Source organism: Orcinus orca, chromosome 11 (genome assembly GCF_937001465.1).
Source record: "Orcinus orca chromosome 11, mOrcOrc1.1, whole genome shotgun sequence".
Lineage (NCBI taxonomy): Eukaryota > Metazoa > Chordata > Mammalia > Artiodactyla > Delphinidae > Orcinus > Orcinus orca.
The window spans coordinates 37,061,602-37,084,447 of record NC_064569.1 but is presented as its reverse complement, the minus strand read 5'-3'; the positions used below and the strand labels follow the sequence as shown (position 1 = coordinate 37,084,447).

The window sequence follows — 22,846 nt, the reverse complement described above, 5'->3', positions numbered from 1 at the left end:
CCCTTTTTAAGCCAGATTTTTCTCCATAGCACTTAACACTTTCCAAGATACTGTAGAATTTACTAACTTAAGTTTATTATATTTTTTTCTTTACTCAAATGCAAGTTCTATGAGAATTGGGTTTGTCAGTTTGGGTCACTGTTTTGTCCCCAAACACTGAACAATGTCTGACGCACAGTAGATACTTAACAAATACGTAATGAATTAACATGCTTTCAGCTAGAAAACATTAAAAATAGTAATTGTGGTTTGAAACTTGAGACTATGCAAGTCTCATTCTTTTGCATAAACTGCTAATATAACTTGGAAAAAAGAGATGCTAAAATGGAATCACAGTGGCCTCTAACATTAAAAAAAAAAAAAAAGAAAAAAGTTTGTTGGAGGAATGTGAGCGCCCAAAGAATACTGTGAAGGTCAGAGAGGAGGTGAGTGTGGTATTACAGAAACCAAAGGAAGAGAGTATTTCAAGGGGAGAGTAGTCAGTTGTCAAGTGATTATGAGAGTTGAATAAGGTCAGAGCTGAAAGATTTTTCTTTGGGGAATCCCCTAGCAGTCCAGTGGTTAGCCCTCCACGCTCTCACTGCTGAGGGCCCGGGTTCGATCCCTGGTCCGGGAACTAAAGTCCCACAAGCTGCCTGGCGTGGCCAAAAAAAAAAAAAAGATTTTTGTTTACGTTTAACAACATGGAGCTCATTGGGTTTTTGAACAAGCAGGATAGTAAACTTATTTTTAAACCAATGCTCTAGTAATTGCATAACTAGATCTAAAAGTACTGGGATCAAAGATTAAGAAATTATCTACTCACATTACAGAAGAGACCTAATGTTTATCAGATATTTACTGTGTGCCAAACACTCTGTTCTAGACATTTTGCATGAATTTTCATTTGATCTTTTCAGCAGCCTTGCAGTATTGGTTGTATTTAATCCATTTTACAGAAAGGAGTCTGAGGCTCTGGAGAAGTTAAGAAGTCAGATGACTTGCTAAGTGTCAGAGCACTTGCAAAGAATCTATACCCAAGTCCATCTGACTCTTTGGCCTTTAGTTAGTCGTTACGTCAGTTGACCTCCCAAACTCTGCATCAGTGTTGTCTAGTAGTAGAACTTGCTGTGATGATGCAAGTGTTCTGTATCTCTGCTGCCCAATATAGTAGCTGATAGTAACTGTAGTAGATAGTGGCTGTTGAACACTTGAAATGTAGCCAGTGCAGTCGGGGAACAGAATAGTGGTACTGTGTTGGACAGTGCAGATATAGCTCAAAAGAATCCCATGAATAATAAAGGAGAGTCTTTTCTTATTAGAGATGGAAACACATATTCCTCATTTGAAAGGAGTACTGTTTTGCTTATATTCTAGTTTTAGATGCTGTAAATGAATATTTGTAAGTAATCTTCTTTTCCTTTTTTTTTTTTTTTTTAAACAATCTCAAACTTTCAGAAAAGTTCCAAGTGCAATGCAAAGAACTTTTCCCCCAAAGCTATTTGAGAGTAAGTTGCAGATGCAGGCTCATCACCCCAAACAAGGACAAGGACTTTCTTTCTGTTACATAAACAATATTAAAATTAGGAAATTAACCTTGCTATATTACTACCATATAATCCTCAAACCTCATCCAAGTTTTGCCAGTTTTCACAGTAATTTCCTCTATAAGAAAATGATCCAGTTCAGAATTTTGTGTTGCATTCATTTAATTGTAATGTCCTTCAACCTAGAACAATTCCTTAACCTTTTATTGATTTTCATGACCTTGACACTTGGAAAGATTACAGGTCAATTTTGTTGTAAAATTTCTCTCGATTTGGATTTGCCTGATATTTCTTCATGATTGGATTCAGATTGTGCATTTCTTGGTAGGAGTATCACAGTGATGATACTGTTTTCTCATGGCATCCTATCAGATGGCATAATAACAGTTTCTGTTTGTCCCCTTACTGATGATGTGCACTTTGATCTCTTAATTAAGGTGAAGTCTCCTAAGCTTCTTCACTGGCAAGTATTTTTCCTGTCTTAGTAATTAATAAGTACTTTGTGGGGAAGTATTTTGAGACCATATTAAGCCCATTCCTTATCAAACTTGCTATTTGTTGATGCTCAAATTGTCCCAGCTTTGGCCAGGGACCAAAAGCCCCTTTAAGCTAGTTTCTGTGTTCTTTTGACTTGCTTTGAGCACTTCCTTACTTTTTGACACAAGAAAATGTTCCAGGCTCACCTTAAACTTTCCTTGCCACAGCCCTGGAATCAACCATTTCTCCAAGGAGTGGTTTCTTTTAGTGGAGAAAGGAATTTAGAAACCAAGATTTGAGCGCTGTATTTATGTCTCCATCTATATGTAAAAAACCATGAGTTGGTACCAGTTTCTCCAATTTCAGTACACAGTGTTTGCTTTAGTTTTCTCCTTCTCAAAATTTGTAACTACTTTCTTTTAAAAGGAATAGCCTAGCTCCCATTATCATCCTTAGTGTATTTACTTAGATGATCAATCCCTGGTATGTAACCAGTTTCCCATTGCCACTGCTGCTTTCTCCCCCGTCTTGCATAACATTTTCACTTTGGCTCTGACACCTTGTGCCAGGATGCATTCCTCATTCCAGGCTTCTCTTACACCTCATGCAGAGCATCTTGCCATTCTGCTTGAGTTCTAGGACCTCACTCTGGGTTCTTTCACCATCCCTCATGAGGACACCTTGGTCACAGAGTTGGGTTCCCACAAATCCAGGAAGAATAGCAGCATACAGACATGTTCTTTTAAGGATTATAGTTACTTGTTTTTACAAAAGATTATTACACCAAAAGTTATAGTGAAAATTAATGACCAGATATGTTCTCAACTTTTAATTTAACCCCCCTTGATATTCTCACATCTCTTAGTGATAAGACTGATCTTCCTCCTCATTTTTCCTTAGAGTTCTCAGATGTACTTTTGAGAGAGTCTTCTTAATGTAATTTTAGTAGTAAGGTAAAAATTAGTTGAGTTCTTTTGTATATAGGTTTTGGAGTCAATCAGACCTGGCTTTGAATGCTGATTGTCCCATATACTACTGACTGTCACCTTTCCTAGGTGACTTAATCAATGTCCCAGTTTCCTCACCTATTTTAATTTTAAGTAACATTTACCTGAGTCCAGTGGTAATAGCAGCTAACTCCATCTCTATCTTTCATCCCCTTAAGTTAGCTCTGTTTAGTGAGTGATTTTCAAGTCTTTTTAGCAGTGTTCTAGTATTGAATCTTGGTGGTGTTTTAATTCTTAGAATGTACTGTGGTATGTGTTTTGAGGGTTAAATGTGCAAAGGTGTGCCAGAGTATTCAGTTCATTTCCTGATATAAAGTAGGCATTCTCTCTACCTTTAGTTCTGTGCTACAGGTTTGTTGGTATCTGTGTGTCTATTAGGTCTGGGGATGAAACATGGCCTTTGCTCTTGGGGAGCTTAGTCCTAATCAGGCCTTCTTTATTGCTCCCCAGTGTTGTTTGTATTTTGTCCTAACTAGTTTTCCATAGCTTCCTCGCTTTCCCCCCTTTCTGCTGCTGGATTATTTTCAAAACTCCCAATTTAAACATCTCAGAAGCTACTCTCAAAATAGATAAGTGAGAGAGAGGTGGATTTTTCCTTAGTGATTCTCTGCTTTTTACAAAACACAATTTAAGTCCTACCTTGGACTTAAACTTTAAGTCCCTTTACATTCTGGCCCATAATTATGTCTTTGCCCTTATCTTCTATTAGTTTCCTAAATGAATTCTTTCTGACTAAATTAGTCCTGAAAAGTGACCTGTACCTCACATTTGGCACTTAGCATATGCTATTTTGTTGTTCATCTTTTGTATCCTATTTTTGCACTTCCACTTTTTGAAAGGATATAGTATCTTAATCTGTCTTTGTAGTCCAATGCCAGCCCCAATACCCTAATCATAGTAGTAGTTCAGCAGCTTAAAGTAAACAGAAACAGAAATATAAACATTAAAAAGAGCAGCCACAGCAACATTGCTTTGAAAATTCTCTGGGATCAATGAAACAGCTTACAAATGATACATGATTTGTTAACATAAATATTTTGTATGCCTGGATGGCCTGTCAGGAAAACTGTTTCTTTAAACTACTGTTCTAACTGGGGATAAAATATTAATAACTTAAAATTTTGTAAGCTGTCATTTACCTGAAAACCTTATCATAGAAAAGCCTTCTTCAGGGGCTTCCCTGGTGGTGCAGTGGTTAAGAATCTGCCTGCCAATGCAGGGGACACGGATTTGAGCCCTGGTCTGGGAAGATCCCACATGCCGCGGAGCACCTAAGCCCATGCACCACAACTCCTAAGCCTGCACTCTAGAGCCCTCGAGCCACAACTACTGAAGCCCACGCATCACAACTACTGAAGCCCGCGCGCCTACAGCCTGTGCTCCGCAACAAGAGAAGCCACCGCAGTGAGAAGCTCGCACACTGCAACGAAGAGTAGCCCCTGCTCACCACAACTAGAGAAAGCCCGCGCGCAGCAACGAAGACCCAATGCAGCCAAAAATAAATAAATGAGTGAATTTATTAGGGGGGAAAAAAAGGCTTCAGATAGGACAGCTTTAATGATTTAGGCCATATTTCTTTAGGAACTGTTGTACATGTCCAGTTACTTGGATGTAAACATGAGTAATATGAGGAAGATGCATGAAACAAAATATCTTTATTGTTTCAAAACTGCTACAGAATTAGATAAAACTGAAACAGAACATGAAGGAGAAACAAATTCAATCAAGCCCTTAAAAGAAGTTTATAGTATGTTTCATATTAATGTAACCATTCCAACTTTCTTTGATTATTACTTGCATGATGTAATTTTTTCCCATACTTTTATTTCCGTACTTTTATTTACTATGTCCTTATGTTTAAAGTGAGTTTCTCCCCCCACCCCACCCCATGATGTCATGATTCCCTCCTGGCTGTTCCTAAAGGCAGCCATGGAGCTCAATAAAATTTACTTTCCTGGAAAAAGAAAATAAAGTGAATTTCTTGCAGACAGCATGTCAGTCTTTTTAACAATCCAATCTGACAATCTCTTAATTGATGTATTTAGATTATTTGCATTTAATGTAATTATTGATATGGTATGCTCCTTTGTTCCCCATTTACTGCCTTTTTTTTCATTCTTATCCTAGGGCTTTTTTTTTTTTTTTTTTTAACATATACATATATCTATTCTTTTTCAGAGTCTTTTCCCACATAGGTTATTACAGAGTATTGAGTAGAGTTCCTTGTGCTATACAGTAGGTCTTTGTTGATTATCTGTTTTATATACAGTAGTATGTATATGTTAACCCCAACTTCCTAATTTATCCTTTCCCCACCCCCAACCTTTCCCCGTTGGTAACCATAAGTTTGTTTTCTGAATCTGTGAGTCTGTTTCTGTTTTGTAAATATGTTCATTTGTATCATTTTTTAAGATTCCACATATAAGTGATATCATATATGTCTTTCTCTGTCTGACTTATTACTTCACTTAGTATGATAATCTCTAGGTCCATCCATGTTGCTGCAAATGGCATTATTTCATTCTTTTTTAATGGCTGAGTAATATTCCATTGTATACATGTACCACGTCTTCTTTATTCATTCCTCTGTCAATGGACATTAGGTGCGTCTATGTCTTGGCTGTTGTAAATAGTGCTGCGGTGAACATTGGGGTTTATGTATCTTTTTGAATTATGGTTTTCTCTGGATATATGCCCAGGGGTGCGATTGCTGGATTATATGGCAACTCTATTTTTAGTTACTTAAGGAATCTTATACTGTTCTCCATAGTGGCTATACCAATTTACATTCCTACCAACAGTGTAGGAGGGTTCCCTTTTCTCCACACCCTCTCCTGTTTGTAGACTTTTTGCTGATGGGCATTCTGACCAGTGTGAGGTCATTGTAGTTTTAATTTGCATTTTTCTAATACTTAGCGATGTTGAGCATCTTTTCATGTGCCAATTGGCCATCTGTATGTCTTTGGAGAAATGTCTGTTTAGATCTTCTGCCCATTTTTTGATTGGGTTGTTTTCTTGATATTGAGCTGCAAGAGCTGTTTGTATATTTTGTAGATTAATCCCTTGCTGGTTGCATCTTTTGCAAATATTTTCTCCCATTCTGTGTGTTGTCTTTTTGTTTTGTTTATGGTTTCCTTTGCTGTGCAAAAGCTTTTAAGTTTAATTGGGTCCCATTTGTTTATTTTTGTTTTTATGTTCATTACTCTAGAAGGTGGATCCAAGTAAGTCAGTCTTTTTAACAATCCAATCTGACAATCTCTTAATTGGTATATTTAGATTATTTACATTTAATGTAATTATTGATATGATATGTTCCTTTGTTCCCCATTTACTGCCTTTTTTGGACTAGGTGAATATATTTTAGTATTCTACTTTAAATTTATCTTTGGCCCTTCTTTTGGGCTGCATCTCTTTGCATTATTTTTTAGTGGTTGCTTGAGATCTTCTCTTGACAACTTGAAATGTGCCTAGTTTGAATTGAAGTGTGCAGTAAGTATAAAATACACACTAGATTTAAAAGATTTACTACCACAAAAATAATATAAAATGTCTCATTTAATATATTTTTTATTGATTATGTGTTGCAGTATTAATATTTGGACATAATAGGGTTAGTAAAATTTACTGAATTGATTTTATCTGTTTTAACTTTTAAAATATGGCTACTAGAAAATTTAAAATTACATACGCAGCTCACATTATATTTCTGTTGCACAGTACTGCTCTAGGGATCATAATATATATGCCAGAGGATTTACTTAGAATTCATATTTACTGGTTGAAGTAAATGTAGAAGCCCTATAATTCCCCAGTGACATTTATCTTATGTTGTTATATGTATTAACACGTATACATGCAATGAAAACCCCATTAGACAATTATGCAATTTTTGCTTTCAATAATCATACACTTTTTAAAGGGACTTCAGAGGAGAAAAAGTAGTTTCTTAAATATTCCTAAATAGTTACTGTTTTGTTGTTGCTCTTTGTTAATGAAACTTCAGTTTTCTCTCGTGTCATTTTTCTTCAGCCTGAAGCACTTCCTTTAGCCTGTCTTTTAAAGTAGCCCTGCTGGTGATAAATTTTCTTAGTTTTTCTTCACTGAAATATCTTTTCCATTTTCATTTCATTTTTCTTTTGAGTTAGTCTTATTTGATGTACACAAAACTCTGTCAGTTTTTAAATTTGTGCCTTTCACCAAGTTAGGGAGGTTTTTTGGACATTATTTCTTCAAATATGTTTTCCTGTTCCAATCTCTTTCTCCTTTTTCTGGACATGATTAGAACTTTGGATATTGTCCATAGGACCCTGAGACTCTTCATTTTCCTTCAGTCTTTTAATATCTCTATTCTTCAAATTAGATCACTTCTATTGTATCTTCACATTCACTGACTCATTCCTTTGCATTTCCATCCTGTTGTTGAGATCTTATTTCAGACATTGTGTTTTTCACTTCTGAAATTTCCTTTTTTTTTTTTAATATAGTTACTGTTTATCTGCTGAGAACCTCTGTCTTCCTATTCATTTCTAAAGTGTTACTTTCTTCCCCATGGAGCATAACTTATTTATATATTTAGCTTAAAATCATGCCTGACAAATGTGTTGGGTAAATATTATCTAAGGTTATTATACATATTAATAAATCATTCATTCAAAGCTGTTTATTGGGCACTCATTTGAAGGCATGGTGCTGGATCCTGGGTTATATAGTGAATAAGGCAGATCACAGCTTAACAATTTTGTAGTCATTTGAGTCATTAAGGGTGTTACTGCTTCTCACTGTTTGAATATTTTTAATATTTAGTGACTTGGGTTAATATTTGTTTTATTTTCTGGCAAAAGGCTGGTGAGTTCCAATCCTACTACTTACCACTGGCTTTGCGACCTTGGACAAGCTACTTAATTTCACTGTATGTAAAATGGAGATACCTTCTTCAAAAAATACTCTAACAGTTAAATGAGATAACTTATGATATATCAGAAAGTAATGGCTAGACCAGGACCAGATGGCTTCACAGGCGAATTCTATCAAACATTTAGAGAAGAGCTAACACCTTTCCTTCTCAAACTCTTCCAAAATATAGCAGAGGGAGGAACACTACTGAACTCATTCTACAAGGCCACTGTCACCCTGATACCAAAACCAGACAAAGGTGTCACAAAAAAAAAAACTACAGGCCAATATCACTGATGAACATAGAGACAAAATTCCTCAATAAAATACTAACAAACAGAATCCAACAGTACATTAAAAGGATCATACACCATGATCAAGTGGGGTTTATCCCAGGGATGCAAGGATTCTTCAGTATATGCAAATCATTCAATGTGGTACACCATTTTAACAAATTGAAGGATAAAAACCATATGATAATCTCAGTAGATGCAGAAAAAGTTTTTGACAAAATTCAACACCCATTTATGAAAAAAACCTCCAAAAAGTAGGCATAGAGGGAACCTACCTCAACATAATAAAGGCCATATATGACAAACCCACAGCCAACATCGTTCTCAATGGTGAAAAACTGAAACCATTTCCTCTAAGATCAGGAACAAGACAAGGTTGCCAACTCTTACTGCTATTATTCAACATAGTTTTGGAAGTTTTAGCCACAGCAATCAGAGAAAAAGAAATAAAAGGAATCCATATTGGAAAAGAAGTAAAACTGTCTACTGTTTGCAGATGACATGATGCTATACATAGAGAATCCTAAAGATGCTACCAGAAAACTACTAGAGCTAATCAATGAATTTGGTAAAGTAGCAAGATACAAAATTAATGCACAGAAATCTCTTGTATTCCTATGCATTAACGATGAAAAATCTGAAAGAGAAATTAAGGAAACACTCCTATTTACCGTTGCAACGAGAAGTATCACATACCTAGGGAGACAAAAGACCTGTAACGCAGAAAACTATAAGATACTGATGAAAGAAATTAAAGGTGATACAAACAGATGGAGAGATATACCATGTTCTGGGATTGGAAGAATCAACATTGTGAAAATGACTGTACTACCTAAAGCAATCTACAGATTCAGTGCAATCCCTATCAAATTACCAATGGTATTTTTCACAGAAATAGAACAAAACATTTCACAATTTGTATGGAAACACAAAAGATCCCGAATAGCCAATGCAGGCTTAAGAAAGAAAAACGAAGCTGGAGGAATCAGGCTCCCTGACTTCAGACTATACTACAAAGCTACAGTAATCAAGACAGTATGGTACTGGCACAAAAACAGAAATATAGATCAGTGGAACAGGGTAGAAAGTCCAGTGATACATCCATGCACATATGGCCACCTTATCTTTGATAAAGGAGGCAAGAATATACAATGGAGAAAAGACAGTCTCTTCAATAAGTGGTGCTAGGAAAAATGGACCGATACATGTGAAAGAATGAAATTAGAACACTCCCTAACACCATACACAAAAATAAACTCAAAATGGATTAAAGACCTAAATGTAAGGCCAGACACTGTAAAACTCTTAGAGGAAAACATAGGCAGAACACTCCATGACATAAATCGCAGCAAGATCCTTTTTGACCCACCTCCTAGAGTAAGGGAAATAAAAACAAAAATAAGCAAGTGGGACCTAATGAAACTTAAAAGCTTTTATACAGCAAAGGAAACTATAAACGATGAAAAGACAGCCCTCAGAATGGGAGAAGATATTTGCAAATGAAGCAACTGACAAAGGATTAATCTCCAAAATATACAAAGCAGCTCATGCAGCTCAATATCAAAAAAACAAACAACCCAATCCAAAAATGGACCTAAATAGACATTTCTCCAAAGAAGGTATACAGATTGCCAACAAACACATGAAAGCGTGTTCAACATCACTAATCATTACAGAAATGCAAATCAAAACCACAATGAGGTATCACCTCACACTGGTCAGAATGGCAATCATCTAAAAATCTACAAACAATAAATGCTGGAGAGGGTGTGGAGAAAGGGAATCCTCTTGCACTGTTGGTGGGAATGTAATTTGATGCAGCCACTATGGAGAACAGTATGGAGGTTCCTTAAAAAACTAAAAACAGAACTACCATATGACCCAGCAATCCCACTACTGGGCATATACCCTGAGAAAACCATAATTCAAAAAGAGACATGTACCACAATGTTCATTGCAGCTCTATTTACAATAGCCAGGACATGGAAGCAACCTAAGTGTCCATTGACAGGTGAATGGATAAAGAAGATGTGGCACATATATAAATGGAATATTAGGCATAAAATGAAACAAAATTGAAATATTTGTAGTTAGGTGACTGGACCTAGAGTCTCATACAGAGTGAAGTAAGTCAGAAAGAGAAAAAAAAATACCGTATGCTAAAACATATATATGGAATCTAAAAAAAAAAAGTGGCTCTGATGAACCTAGGGGCAGGACAGGAATAAAGACGCACATGTAGAGAATGGACTTGAGGACACAGGGAGGGGGAAGGGTAAGCTGGGACAAAGAGAGTGGCATGGACCTATATACACTACCAAATGTAAAATAGATAGCTAGTGGGAAGCAGCTGCATAGCACAGGGAGATAAGCGAGGTGCTTTGTGACCACCTAGAGGGGAGGGGTAGGGAGGGTGGGAGGGAGGGAGACGCAAGAGGGAGGGGATATGGGGACATATATATACATAAAGCTGATTCGCTTTGTTATACAGCAGAAACTAACACACATTGTAAAGCAATTAATAGTGTTAAAAAAAAAAAGGGAAAGTAATGGCTAGAAACAGTGTGAAAATCACAGCCAAAAGTCCAGTTCTTGGGGCATTTGAAGCCCCAATAATAAGATTAAATTTCGGAGAGGATCGCAGTATCTGCCCATGCCTGATGCTAGCATGAAAAAGTGTTGGTTTTTTTTGTTTTTTGCTTTTTTTAAAAGTAAGTAAGTTTTCATGGTATGTAATAACATTTCTAGGTTAGAATAGTAGTGTATCATAGGAGTAGGATTGTGAAATGCCTCTTTAAATTATGTGTGAAAAATTCATTTGAGAACACATTCATCATATACTTACATAACATAATAAAATTGTGTTTATCTCTGAGATAGCTACCTAGCTTGAGTTTAAGAAATTCTGATAATAGGTATAGTTAGAGTAAAGAGAGAGTGGATGTCCTGTGTACTATACAAAACAGTTGCTCCCCCCTCCCCCCGTATTAGTTTCACTATAGCAACTTGCACAATTTGGAAGGGATTAGTACAAAGGAAGTGACATTTCTTGAGGAACCACTCAAAGAATGACATTTAACATCTGTGCAAAAAAGAGACTGATTTCTAGAGTTGAAATTCTATAATGTAAAATTTTTAAAATCTTGTTAGAACAGAGCAATATTTCAGAAGCAATGTTTTGAACCTTGTCCTTTCCCCCCCACTGCTATAGATGAAATTCATTTCCATTCCTCTGTAACAAGCATTTGTGTACATTATTTTGTGTTTCCTCTCCTTTAATTCTTAGGATTTGTTTGTTTATTTGCGAATGTTTCCTGTGCCTTACATAATTTTCCCATCTCCTTTTTTGGGAGGTAGGTAGACAGGGATTACCATTTAAATTCAGGACTCTGTCTAAGGTAGATTAAATGTTAAATTAAAGAAATGGTCTATAGTTTTCCTGTTTGGGGTTAGAAGAAAAGTATAAAAAGACTCCAGTTCTTTCTCTGCTTCCTTGCTTCCTTCCAGGATCCCCTTTCCTCTTGGGTATTCTGCCCAGATATGAGGGTACATTGCTCTTGATCCCAAGGGCTCCTGTAGTCCTCTTGGGAGGTTTGTTGTGAGGTGAGTCTCTTAACACCTCATTGTTCTTTTTGCTTTTTTGTCTCTCGTAGGCATAAGGTTTAATCTTCTAAATGTAAACTCTACTTTTCCAGACTTGTAACTCTTGCCTTCAGCAGACCTGTCATAAATGTTGAGGAATGGGTGATGGAAAGAAACAAAAATGTAAGAGCTTTAGGTTTGCCTTTATCATTTAAATTAGTGCTTTAGTAAATGGGGTTGAGAACATGGAGGTGAGAATCTCAAGAACAAAAGAAGATTACATAATCACTTCCTTCTTCTATTCCCTCCTCCATACCTTAGGCAGGGGTGGGATTTATTAGAGAAGAATTGCATAAATATATATTGAAATTATTAGAGTACATATAACATGCTGCTGTTCTATAATTGTTTCTCATTTGGAGAAACAGTGGAAGCCTGTCATATAATTATGGTATCTTTATCTAACTCTTTATGGTTAAACTATCCAAGCATGTAGAAGGCACTCATTTTTCTTTTTAAATTAAAGTACTGCATTGTAGGAATATTCTTCTCATAGAGCGGACAACTGTCACATAAGAGTAACCCAACTGGGAGCCATCTATAGTGCCTGTCTTCCCCCATACAATGAAAAACCTGCTAGCTCTATACCATCACTAGGGTCTTAGAACGGATCTCTTTTTATAGTTCTGTCTTAGAATTTAGTGGGGTTGTGAAGTTGTGTCTGTTGCTTTTAATCTCTGTGTCTCCCCAAGCAATAGGTATGTGTTGTCTGTGAGACCTTTCAGTGCTACAGAAATACAGGAACCCTCAGATACCTCCTCTCAAGCTCAAATGTGGTGATGTAATTTGGGTGGTCTCTGTGTTGGTGATAAAGACTGAGAGTATGAGTGAAGTCGTCAGTGAAAAAGTACCTTTGTTGAGAAAGTTGGTTTATATTCTAGCCCATGATTGCTTTCTCATGTCAGTCTTTACTTTTAAAAACATTTTAACATTTATTAACATATAATAAAATTGACCTTTTTGGGGTATGTAGTTCTGTGAACTTTAATACGTGTATAGATTTTTATTACTACCACCAGAGTCAGGATTCAGAATGGTTCCCAGAAAACTGCCTTGTGCTATCTTTGTAGTCTAACCTTCCCCTGACCCAGGCAGCCACTGATAACGGTTCTTCATTACTACAGTTTTGACTTTTTGAGAATGTCCTATAAATGCAATTATGTATCAGTAGTAGGTAATCTTTTGAGACTGGCTTCTTTCACTCAATATATTGCCTTTAAGATTCATGTCAGTTGTTGAGTGAAACACCAGTTCATTTCTTTTCGTGGCTGAGTAGTATTCCACTGTGTGGATGAACGTATCATAGATTGTTTATTTTGATGAAATCTAGTATATCAGTTTGTTCTTTTCTTGTACTGTTTTTGTCTGGTTTTGGTATCATGGTAATGCTGGATTCATAAAATGAATTGGGAAGTATTTATCTTCCAAACTCTGGAAGTGATTGTGTTATTGAAATGTTTAGTAAAATTCACCAGGGAAATTGTCTGGGGCTGGAGGTTTCTTTTTTGGAAGACTTTTAACTACAAATGCAGTTTCTTTAAATAATACTGGGGCTATTCAGTGCTATTCTACTTAATTAGTCTTGCTAGAGGTTTCAGTTTTATTGATCTTTTCAAAGGATGAGCTTTTGGTTTTATTGATTTTTTTTCTTGTTTTTCTGTTTTCAGTTTCATTGATTTTACATTTGTTCTTTAAGGATAATTTCACTAGCTTGAAGATTTTAGGTTTTTAAAGTTCTTTTCCATTTTAAACTAAGAATGTTGTTTCACTTCCTTCTGGCCTGTGTTGTTTTTAATGAGAAATCAGTAGTTATTCAAATCATTAACCTATCTTCCCCACATAAGTAATGTATTGTTATTTCAATCTAGTTGTAAGATTTTTTTTCCTTTGTAATTTTCAGCAGTTAGTGGTGTGTCCAGGAATGAATTTCATTGGAACTATCCTGTGTGAGGTTTATGAGCTCCTTGAATGTAGAGGTTTATGTCTTTCAACAAATTTGGGGAGTTTCCAGCCATTATTTCTTATTATTACTCTCCTTTCCTCCCCTTCTTGAGCTTTTGACAAGAATGTTAAGGTTTTGGCATTGATTCACAGTTTCCTGAGGCACTAATGATTTTTTTCTTTTTCTATGGTTTTCTCTCTGTTGTTTAGATTGGGTAATTTCCGTTGCTCTGTCTTCCAAGTTCACTGACTTTCCATTCGGCTCTTGAGTCTGTGCAGTGTATTTTCTATTTCAGTTATTACGTTTTTCAGTTCTAAAATTTCCATTTGGTGGCACTTTATTTCTTTGCTGTGATTTTCTAGCTTTCCATTTGTTTCAAGAGTATTTGATTTTACTTGTTGGAACATTTTTATTACCTGCTTTAAATCTTTGTCAGAAAATTCACCCAGTGCTGTAATATCTGTGTCTTCATGGTGTTGGTTTCTGTGGGTTGTCTTTTCCCACGAGTGTTTGAGATTTTCCTGGTTCTGTGTATGCCAAGTAATTTTGGACATTTTGAACAACTTAACAGGTTACTGTCTCAAGCTCTTTCCTCTCTGTTATATATCCATGGTATTTTCTAGATCCCTAGAACACCCCCCCCCCCCCCCCACACACACTTTTCTGTCTTCTGGCTAGAAAGCTCAGTCTTCATTTACACCACTGTGCTGTATACTTTCCACAGTTGCATATGGAGCCGAATGACAGGAAGATGGGAGAAAAATCAATGAGATTAGCCCAGAGTTTTTCAGTCAGCGAGTATGGTACCTTTCCCTTAGAGTTTTAGGCTTCTGCTGACCCTGCTGCTGTCACTGTTGCAGCTGTCGCCACCACAGGATTGCTTGGGAACTGGGGCATGGGGAATGAAGAACAGAAAGAAAAAAAAAGATTTCCTTCACTCTTGAGTATTGGGAGGCCCCTTTCCTACCCCTTGGGCAGAGCTAGATGGCTTTTCTTAGAGTGCTAGCCTGTGCACGCGCGCGCTCGCTCTCGCTCGCTCTCGCTCTCGCTCTCGCTCTCGCTCTCTCTCTCACTAGTGGTCACTTTATAGGTTTCAGGCTTCATGAAGCCCAGGCTGGAGGGAAAATTGGATGGGGAAGAAATTATAAACGCACTACCAGTTTGATAATATATCAGATTTTGGGCTCTTCCCCAATCTACCTGTTATTGCTTACCTTTTAATTTTCAGTTAGCTGCTCCATTTATTCTGTCTAGGTTTTATAGTTTCATTCAGTGAGATTAACAAGGTAGAATGTGCTTATTCCATTTTACACAGAATGGAAACTTCCCAGTCTCACTTATTATCTGTTTTAGAATGTCATGGCAACTTGAATCTCCTTATTTTGTAGTTAAATATGGTTTGTCAATTATATCTTATTTTTTTCAACATATATGTGATCCTGCCATGTATAACAGTGCAAGTTTTGTCAAGGAGATGATGCTACATTAAGTGTAGAAGGAAATGGGAACATTAATTTTTCTTTTAGAGTAATAGCATAGTTTTCATGAACTCTTACCAAAATTATATTACATTTGAAAAACTGTTTTCCTATTTTCAATTTAAACTATTTTCTCTGCCTGAGGATTTCTGGCTTGCCTTTCACTTTGGAAATGTTTTAGTTTTTATTCATTTTAACCTTTTTTAAAAATGATTCATTTCAATAATTAGGTTATTGCTCATCATAGAGCATAGTATGAGGTGACATCCTTCATATTAGTGGAGCCTTTTGGCACTCACTTCCTGTTGCAGACACTGTAAGAATGTTAGAGACATTCTGAAGGCATATCTTTACGTCCTGGATCGATACATGAAGCTGGTTTTATTATAAGACCTATAAATGTGGGTGACTTCAGGTTCTTTATTTTCAGTTTACCTGGTAAGCTACAAGACATAGGATTATCTGTTCATCAGTGAATGGTGCTGAGAAAACAAGCCTTTTTTTGGATATAGGTCTAGAATGAAGGAGTTGAATATGAAAAGATTCCTCGAAATTGCTACTGTTGATCAACTGCTGACAAGCAACCAAATTACTGATAACCCTGTCAAAAACTGAACTAGATAGAAAGTATTTCCAGGGCCTGATATGCAATAGTAACTGGAAGCAGAGCATGTGTCTTAGTCTGTTTGGGTTGCTATGACAAAATACCAAAACTGCGTGGCTTGTAAGGAACGAAATTGGGACTTCCCTATAAGGCCAACTGGCCCGACGCAGGGGAACACAATCAGATTCACAGGTTGCATCAGACCGAAACTCTCCGGACCACCCAGTTCCAGGAACTGACCTGGGGACTTTGAACCCGGCCCAGCCTTCCCGCCTTTCGAGGGGCGGGACTAACGGTCCCCCAGGATACCCGAAAAGACCACCAAATAAGGAATACCCTGCGCCCTCCCAGATTCACCACACCCCTTTCCCTTCTTCCCCTATAAAATCTTGCCCAACCCTCGCCCGGGTGCGACTTCTCTGGCCCCTTTCTCTCGGACAAGTGAACCTCGCCCAGGAGCGCTCCCTAATAAAGCTCACTTAAAGCTTTCCTCTGTTTCGCGGTGCCGTTTGTTAAGATCCGACCTTACAGTCCCTGGTGGTGCAGTGGTTAAGAATCCACCTGCCAATGCAGGGGACACAGGTTCGAGCCCTGTTCTGGGAAGCTGCCACGGAGCAACTAAGCCTGTGCACCGCAACTACTGAGCCTGCACTCTAGAGCCTGCGAGCCACAACTACTGAGCCCGCGTGCCTAGAGCCCGTGCTCCACAACAAGAGAAGCCACCGCAGTGAGAAGCACGTGCACTGCAACAAAGAGTAGCCCCCGCTCACTGCAACTAGAGAAAGCCTGCGCACAGCAACGAAGACCCAACACAGCCAAAAATGAATAAATTAAAAAAAGAAAGAATGAAATTATTTCTAGAGGCTAAAAGTTCAGGATCAGGGTGCTACCATGATTGGGTGAGGGCCCTCTTCCAGGTCTCAGACCTTCCCTTGAATCATCACGTGGTGGAAGGGATTAGGGATCTTTTTGGAGTGTCTTTTATAAGGCACTAATCCCTTTCATGAGGGTTCCACCCTCTTAACTTAAGTACATCCCAAAGGCCCCCCTTACTAATAATGCCATCACCTTTAGGGATAAGGATTTCACCATGAATTTTGGGGGCATATAAACATTAAGACCATAGCAGCATGTAAATGAATCCAATAAAACAAAAATTGATTGAGTTTTCAGTTTTACTGTTGGTTGGTATTTATAAAGTTGGGGTGAAATTGAAAGTATTGGCAGGAATGAAAATTTTGTTGCTGTTTTTGTAAATAGATATCCTAATTTGTTGGTTCTCCATTGAATTATTTTCTGATTAAGAGTTTTATTTTTTTATTATTATTTTTTTTAAGAAGATGTTGGGGGTAGGAGTTTATTAATTAATTTATTTGCTGTGTTGGGTCTTCATTTCTGTGTGAGGGCTTTCTCTAGTTGTGGCAAGCGGGGGCCACTCTTCATCACGGTGCATGGGCCTCTCACTATCACGGCCTCTCTTGTTGCGGAGCACAGGCTCCAGACGCGCAGGCTCAGTAGTTGTGGCTCACAGGCCTAGTTGCTCCGCGGCATGTGGGACCCTCCCAGACAAGGGCTCGAACCCGTGTCCCCTGCATTAGCAGGCAGATTCTCAACCACTGCGCCACCAGGGAAGCCAAAGAGTTTTATTTTTAACTAAAAAAATTTGATGTTGAAAAAATATGTAACTTGTGATCATGAGTAGAGAGATTGGTGTGTTGAAGGGCAAACACTTTGTTTATTAAAGACCTGTAAATTATTTTTTTTAATTCATTACATTCAGTTAGATATTAACATACTCAGATCATTGTATGAAAATGTACTATGTTATAAAATTTGAAGAAAGAGAAAAGATACTTTTCTCCACCTATATGTCTAAACATTAGTCTGAAAAGCTTTTTCTGGGGATAAAACTTTATTGCGTGGGATCAGGTACAGTGTGTGTTTCATGTTTGCCTAATGGTCACTCCCATAGAGGAAGTGTAAAATAGTCAGAATCACCTTACCTGTTTGCATATATCCTTCGTTTGTTTTAAAAATTAAAATCCTCACTATCATGTTCAAGTTGACAATCCCATTTTTGAGTCCTTTAAGGATGGAAATGCTATAATGGTACAGAATAGTTGGGTGGGGGTAGAAAAATACATTTTAAATATATTTGGTCTTCATTGGGAAGCCTTTTCTTACAAAGGCGTATGTTGCAAGGATACATCAGTGCTCACTGTGTGCTTCTATAATATCCTGTGCTTACCACCATTACAGCATCTGCTATACTCTGTTGTTACTGATTTTTGTTTTTGTTTTTATCAGGTGTGTCAGTGCTTAAGGTCTAGTGGTACCTAGAAAATATGGAGCACTGACTAAATATTTAATAAATAAATAAATAGAAAATATGGAGTACTGACTAAATATTTAATAAATAGAGAGAGAGAGGGAGGGAGGGAGAGAGAGAGAAAGAGAAAGAGAAGGAGAGAAAGAGGCAAGCTGTAGAAATGTGGGGAGTCCGGTGTGGGGCCGGTTGAAAAAGAAGAGAAAAAAAAGAGAAAAGTGATTACTGGCTAAGGATACTAAAATCTGGAGTTCAGGAAGTAATTGAAATACTAGTAGTTGAATTTCTGGGCTCTTTAAATATCTTTTTGTATATCTTTTTCTAAATTGCTTTCTTAGGTGGTAAGCCTAAGTGTATTTGTTGGGGTAGATTTTCTTCTAATTCTCCATTACTCTGTTTTCAGCCGGTTTTCTCCTATATGCTGCAATGTGTTTTCTTGTGCTTCTCCCTCCCTGAACAAAATGTTTTCATTATTGTTTGCTTCCAGTACATATGTGTGTCTTCATATCTGCAGGCATATAGTCACTCTGTCGAAATGTTTTATGTTCTAGATAAATTATACTCACATCTGGGGCCCTCTGTAATAAGTACTTCTTTATACTTTGCTAGTCTCCTTTCTTCTGTACCCAAGTTAAATAAGGGAGCAGCCAGGTGAAAATGGAATGAAATAGGACTAATTTTCATAATTCCCTCTCCAGAAAAGTTTGATGGAAAACCGATTACCTGACTGCTCGACCTGAAGCATCTTAAGGGTAAGAAGCCTTGTAAATATTTGTATACTTATTAAAAACTAAATGACACTCTTAGGTACCACCTAGGAGGTTGTGGTTGGAGCTTCACTTAAACATGACCTCTTCTTTTTTGCTGGAGTTGCCATATGTTACGGCATTTAGTGTTTTATTTCCTATATCTATATAAAGTAGAAAATAGGATACAAAAATCCTAGGGCTATTTACTTTGTGAGTCCTAGATTTTGTGTCTTGCTTCAACATTTTTATTTCCAGATAAACAGGAATCTTGATAAATATTATCAATGTAGAATAAAGAACTTATTTATCTTCGTGTAAGTTCCTTTTGAAGAACTATTTGACAATTTAAATTTTGTAAACATTTTACTCATATTCTTTCTATATGTGGATATTCTTTGAGTTACAGGAGTTTTTAAAATTTGTTCACTTGTTAATAATGAAAATCTGAGTCATACAGATTTATCAGTTTTAATCCTGTGATATACGTAAAATCCGTTTGGGGTGGGGAGGTATTCATGTGTTTGTGCATGTGTGTTTGTTGTTGAGTACTTTGTGCTAGTCTGAACACTTTAAATGGATTATGAGATTATGTAATTTGATTTTCATAATGACTGAAATGGTTACTGTTTTATCTCCATTTTATAGATGAGGAAACAGGCTTAAAGAAGTCATACTACTAGTAAGTGTCAGACTAGTTAATGTTTGAACCCAGGCAGTTTTTTTCTAAAACCAGTGCTAAAGGGACATTCCTATCTATACTGAAGAGTGCTGGTATTAAAGCTCCAGGCGAAGGATATTCTAAACAAAAAATTGTCAAAATAGCCCACTTGAAGCAAACAGGTCTACTTGCAAAGTGTGGTAAGAGTGTTATATGGTGGAAATCAGGTAGGAAAAAAAATTAGAGGGACCATTCTGCAAGGGATTTAAAAATTAACAGTGACGTTAGAAGCAGGAGGGAGTTGATTATGTAGCAAAGAGGTTGGAAAGGAAATAACTATTAAGCTGAAGGAGGTAATTGCCTTAACCTTACTCTGAAGCGAACAAGTGGAAGCACTAGGGCAAATATCCATGATAGTTTAAGCCAGATTGACAAAATAAATGTAGATAAATCAACAAAATCATATAGCCTTCAGGGCATTTTTAAAGAAACTCAAGGACACCATTGCAGAACCATTGAGTCAGATGTGTAATGAGAAGCTGTTGTGCCATAGTACAGGTTGAATACAAATGTAAATAGATGCCTATACTTAAGAAAGCTTGAGGCGCCCTCTGCAGTGAAAGACTGAGCCACATCTCCAAACTAGGCAGCCTTCTATAGTCTTTAATAGGGTTGGCAAACGTTTTCTGAAAAGGGCCAGATCGTAATTATTTTAGGCTTTGCCAAGTATACAGTTTCTGTAGTAACTATTCAGCTTTGCCATTGTAGTGCAAAAGCAGCCATAGGCAATATATAAAGGAATGAGCATGACTGTTCTTCAACAAAACTTTATTTACAGAAACAGCCAGTTTTTTGACCGCTGGCCTATAATAATGGATCGAATTCCACCCCCACCCCCACTGCCACCCCGACATCACTAACAAATAGCCTTGCTTATGGTTTCTTAAAGGGAAAATAAAAATAACATTCTTAGAGGGAGTATCAAATTTTTGAGTAGTTAATTGGCAGGCACTTAATGGTTTTAAGACTGGGATTGGGATGGAAAATGTGCATTAATAGTAATGGTTAACATTTGAATGCTTTTTATTGCTAGACAGTGTCATAAGCACAGGTATGCTGATGACAAAAATTACAATTTTTTTTTTTTTTAAATTCTCAGGTAGCTAGGATAATGGGGTAAGATGGTGTGGTATGAATTTCCCCAAATGAAGAATTACACTCAATTATAGATCATACAGGGGCATAGTATGATTCTAAAATCAGCTAAGTTTGGAAGTTGGCTTTACTGTACATATGAATCTTGCACAAATCTTGATAAAGTGCAGATTCTTATTCACTAGTCTAGGGTGGTGCCTGAGGTATCTTTGTAGCAAGTTCCCAAGTGATATTGATACTGTCCTGAGTAAATACCAAGTGGAATAGTAACCTGTGACTATCGGAATATTTTTAGAAGTATTCTATCTCAGCAATTCCATCATTCTAGTTACTCAAATCAAAATACTGAGGAATAATCCTGGAATCTTGCTCTAACACATATGCCGCATTTAGTCTGTCAGCACATCCTGATGGCTGTATTTTGAAAACTGCTGGAATCTGAGCACTTTTCATCAACCTTGCTACTACTTTAGTACAAGCCACTGTCATCTCCCCCTCTAGATTATTGCAGTAGTCTGCTTGCTGGCCTCTGCTTTTCCCTTTGCTGCCTCCTCTGCCTTAAACCCCTTACTGGCTTATCACACTCAAAGAAGCCAATGTATTTACCTTAGCCAATAAGTTGTTACCTGATACCTGAAGAATAGCACCAGAACTAAAACAAATGTTAATGTAGGCTGAGTGGGAAGTTTTCCTTTTGTTCTTGACATTCTATCTACTTTTATTAAGGTAGACTGTGATTGAATTAATGTTTTAAAAGTAACTCTAGTCCTGACTCAAATTTCCAATTTTTAACCCACTAAAACCTTTAAATTATTCTTGTATGTGTTAGTTTCTTATTTTCTGCTTGGGTTTTGAATCAAAGTATGGGCCTTTGCATTTCTCCTTATTTAATCTAATACAGAATTTTCCTAGGCAGTACATACCTTTAATGTAGAAACTCACATGTGTACGTTATTTAACAAACTAATAGAAAAACTACCTCGTGTACACATGGAAGAATCATAACTGATGAAATTGGGGATTTCTTGTGCCTAGATATTACAAAATATATTTGAATACTTCATTGCAATCACTCGTCTTGCATCAATTCAAGAAAGAATTCTAAGAGTTGATTTAAAAAATAATTTTACTTCATAAATTTGTTCCCCTCGACTAACAAATTAATTTCCTTTCCTCTGTTTCTCATTTTGTCTCTTGTAATCACCATTTTCCTAGTCCCCTAGGCCAAAATGATCTTTTACTCCTTCCTTTGTATTTATTTAGTCGCCAAATGTCAGAAATTCTTCAGCTCTTCAAAATTTGTTTCTTTTTTATTCACTTCATAGCCAATTACTCTAGCTATGCAAACATCTCTGCTTCCAATCTCTCCCCTCTATAATCCATTCTGTGCTTTGCAGGCAGATCATTCTTTTAAAAGATTTATTTACATTGCTTATATTCATGTCAGTCTTCCTCAGAAGAATCTATAGGATTGACTCTAAACCTCTCAGTCAATCATTAGAGATCTGTCTATAATCTAGCCCTACTTGATTTATATTGCTCTGCTTATTACTCTCATTACCCTCACTGTAATCTTTCAGATGAACTTCTTGGCGTACATGCCCATTCCTTCTCAGTATATACACACAGTTGCTCTTTCACCCACTGACTTTTTTTTTTTTTTTTAACATCTTTATTGGAGTATACTTGCTTTACAATGGCGTGTTAGTTTCTGCTTTATAACAAAGTGAATCAGTTATACATATACATATGTTCCCCATATCTCTTCCCTCTTGCGTCTCCATCCCTCCCACCCTCCCTATCCCACCCCTCTAGGTGGTCACAAAGCACCGAGCTGATCTCCCTGTGCTATGAGGCTGCTTCCCACTAGCTATCTATTTTGTATTTGGTAGTGTATATATGTCCATGCCACTCTCTCACTTTGTCCCAGCTTACCCTTCCCCCTGCCCCTATCCTCAAGTCCGTTCACTAGTAAGTCTGTGTCTTTATTCCCATCTTGCCCCTAGGTTCTTCATGACCATTTTTGTTTGCTTGTTTTTTAGATTCCATATATATGTGTTAGCATACGGTATTTGTTTTTCTCTTTCTGACTTACT

General features: G+C 37.0%; 1 protein-coding gene across 6 annotated transcripts in view; it reads left to right on the top strand.

The window, feature by feature from the left end:
• Positions 1-22,846, top strand: part of SCAF11 (SR-related CTD associated factor 11) — a 71,181-nt gene that overhangs the window by 3,278 nt on the left and 45,057 nt on the right. For 5 of the 6 annotated variants that reach the window (XM_033436503.2, XM_033436501.2, XM_033436502.2 and 2 more), the window contains exon 2: positions 18,887-18,940. The exons of the other annotated variant lie outside the window; for it this stretch is intronic. The gene's annotated coding sequence lies outside the window, so the exon portion shown is untranslated. The remainder of the gene's footprint in view (positions 1-18,886; positions 18,941-22,846) is intronic. 6 annotated transcript variants of the gene reach the window in all.